Source organism: Macrotis lagotis, chromosome X (assembly GCF_037893015.1).
Source record: "Macrotis lagotis isolate mMagLag1 chromosome X, bilby.v1.9.chrom.fasta, whole genome shotgun sequence".
Lineage (NCBI taxonomy): Eukaryota > Metazoa > Chordata > Mammalia > Peramelemorphia > Peramelidae > Macrotis > Macrotis lagotis.
Window position 1 is genome coordinate 114,943,883 of NC_133666.1, and position 3,547 is coordinate 114,947,429.

Here is a 3,547-nt window from a genome sequence, read left to right on the forward strand (position 1 = left end):
ACTACAGTAGGTCCTTTGCACCTCTTCATGTGATGAAATTTACACCATTCAATCTCTTCCTTCCTTCTGTCTATTACTGCCCTTCCCCTTTTAAGGCAATAATAGCTTTAAATCATTCCATAGGTCACAAACAAGTCTTGAGTGTCCATTACTCTGGCTAAGTCCATTACTTCTCTAATAGAGTTACAATTCTCAAGAATTATGAGAATCTTTCTCCCAAGTAGGGATATAACCATTTTTATCCTATTGGATAACAGATTTTTTTCTTTTCCCCTTTTTACCTTTTCATGTATCCCTTGAGTCTCCTGTTTGATGACCAAATTTTCTGTTTAGCTCTGGCCTTTTCATCAGGAAAAGTTGAGAATCTCCTATTTTGTTAAATATACATCTTCTACCCTGAAAGAGAAGGCTCAGTTTTGCTGGATACTGAATTCTTAGCTGCATTACAATATCCCTTACTCTCCAAAATATCTTATTCTAGGCCCTTCAACACCTTAATGTTGATGCAGCCAAGTTCTGCGTAATCCATACTGTAATGCTTAGGTATCTGGATTGTTTCTTTCTGCTTGCTTGCAGGATTTCCTCCTTGATTTGAAGTTTGAAGTTTGGCCACAATATGTCTTTATGTTTGCATTTGGGGATCCCTTCCTGAAAGGGATTTTGTCATCTGGTACTAGGATATCAAGGCAGTTCTCCTTCACTATAAAGGCCAGGCTTTTTTTCTCTCTTCAAGGTTTTCAAGAAGTCCTATAATTCTTATATTGTCTCTCCTGGATTCATTTTCCAGGTATGTTCTTTTGTCAATGAAGTATTTTACATTTTCTTCTATTTTTTCATTTTTTGATGTTGTTTAACAGATTCTTGGTGTCTCATGTTGTCATTAGCTTCCATAGATACCAATCTTTTTTTTTTTTTAGAAAAGAGTTTTCTGCTTTTTTTGGCCCATTCATGATCAGGATGAAGACCATTTTAAGCAACCAGACTGTGGACATTCCAGAAAATGTTGACATTTCTCTGCAGGGTTGGACAGTTATTGTGAAGGGGCCCAGAGGAATCCTCCGCAGGGATTTCAACCATATCAATATAGAACTCAGTCTCCTTGGAAAGAAGAAAAAAAGGCTCCAGGTGGACAAGTGGTGAGGAAATCAAAAAGAACTTGCAACTGTACGCACAATCTGTAGTCATGTGCAGAACATGATCAAAGGTGTTACTCTGGGTTTTCGTTACAAGATGAGGTCTGTGTATGCTCACTTCCCCATCAATGTTGTTATTCAAGAGAATGGCTCACTTGTTGAAATAAGAAATCTCTTGGGTGAAAAATATATCCGAATAGTGTGTATGAAACCAGGTGTTGCTTGTGCGGTTTCTCAAGCCCAGAAAGATGAGTTGATTTTTGAAGGAAATGATATTGAACTTGTATCAAACTCAGCTGCCCTGATCCAACAGGCCACTTCAGTCAAAAACAAGGATATCAGACAGTTTTTGGATGGTATCTATGTTTCTGAGAAAGGCACAGTGCAACAAGCTAATGAATAAGTTGGAAAAGATGCCAAAGGCTGTGTCCTGAGGAATCAACACTTATTCAGATGTCAAAATAAAAATACTTTTTTGTCAAAAAAAAAGTGTTTTCTTCATTTATCTTTATCATCTCCTTTTCCAATTGGTCAATTCTAGTTTTGAAGCAGTTGTTGCCTTTTTCTATTTGACCAATTTTGTTTTTTAGAGAATTATTTTCTTTGTGCACTTGTCCAATTGTATTTTAAAGGATTTGGGTCTTTTTGGTTGTTGTAAGTTGTTAATTTTCTCATGCTTTTCTTTTTCAAATTTTTCTATTTGAATTTTAAACTTCTTTCTGATCTCTTCTAAGAAGTCTTTCTGGCTAGAAACTAACTCTTATTCTCCTCTGAAGCTCTAGTCCTCTCTGAGTTTGGATACTTGCCTTCAAGATAACATTTAATAGACTCCACATATGCATTATATCTTCATTTTGTGCCCTTTCCCTAGGGTTTTATGAAAAAAAGTAATAAAATAGATAAACCTTTGGCTAATCTGATTTTTAAAAAAGAAAGAAGAAAGCCAAATTACTAGTACACAAAATGAAAAGGGTAAAATCACCACATGTGAAGAGGAAATTAACATAATAATTGGTATTTTGCCCAACTGAATGACAAAAATTTCCTAAGTGAAATAAATGAATATTTACAAAAATACTAATTGTCCAGATTAACAGAAGAGGAAATAGAAACCTAAAAACCCAATTTCATAAGAAGATAATGAACAAGCCATCAATCATCTCCTTGAGAAAAACTCTGCTGGATCAGATGGATTTGCAAGTGAATTCTATCACACATTTGAAAACTATTGAAATCCAATTCTATATAAACTCTTTGAAAAAAAAATAGATGAAGAATCCTGCCAAATTGCTTTCATAACACCAACATAGTCTGATACCTAAATCAGAAAGAGTCAAAACAAAGAAAATCATAAGCTAGTCTCCCTACTTAAATATTTATGCAAGAATTTTAAATAAAGATATTACAGCAAGTAATCATTATAACAATACTGATCAAGTGGGATTTATACGAGTTTTGGAGTTATGGATCATATTAGGAAAGTATTCAGCAAAATATCAATAGGAAAATTAACAGAAAATCATGTGATCATCTTAATAGATAATAATTCTTAATAGATCTTAATAAATGCTGAAAAAGTCTTTGACAAAATACAGTTCTCATTTCTATTAAAAACACTTAAGAATATAAGAATAAATGGAGATTTACTTTAAAGGATGAGCATTATATATCTAAAACAATCAATAAACATTATATGAAATGAGGATAAGCAAGAGGTATTCCCAGTAAAATCAGGGGTGAAACAAAGATGCTCATTATCACCACTATTATTCAATATTGTATTTAGAAATGTTAGCTTTAGTGTTGAAGCTTTAGCATAGAATAGACAATGAGGAAACAAAATACTCTTTGTAAATGATTTGATGAATTACTTGGAGAACTCTATAAAATCCAGCAAAAAACTAATAGAATCAATTAGCAATTTTAGCAAAGTTTCATGATATAAAATAAATCATCATTATTTCTATTTATTACCAACAAATTCCAACAAGAGATAGAAATAGAAATTCCAGTTAGAGCAACTGTAGACAACATACAATATTTGGAATTCTGCCTCCCAAGAAAATTCCAGAAACTATATGAACAAAATTACAAAACATTTTTCACACAAATAAAATAAGATCTAAACAAGTTAGAAAATGTCCAATGCTCACAGTAAGGTTGAGGTAGTATAATAATAAAAAATTCTTCCTAAATTAAATTACTTATTCAGTGCCATACCAAACAAACTACCATAATTTATTCTAACGAGCTAGAAATAAGAAAATTCATCTGGAGGAATGAAATGTCAAGAATCAAGGGAATTAAGGGGAAAAATGCAAAGGAAAGAGGTCTAACTTCTCCACATTTAAAAATCTATCATAAAGCTGTAATATTCAAAATTGTCTGTGCAATAAATTAGGTATAAAAGAAGT

At 32.5% G+C, this 3,547-nt stretch overlaps 1 pseudogene; it reads left to right on the forward strand.

Moving 5' to 3' along the window:
- Nucleotides 1–957: 957 nt before the first annotated feature.
- Nucleotides 958–1,551, forward strand: LOC141499805 (large ribosomal subunit protein uL6-like; annotated as a pseudogene).
- The last annotated feature ends 1,996 nt before the right edge of the window (nt 1,552–3,547 follow it).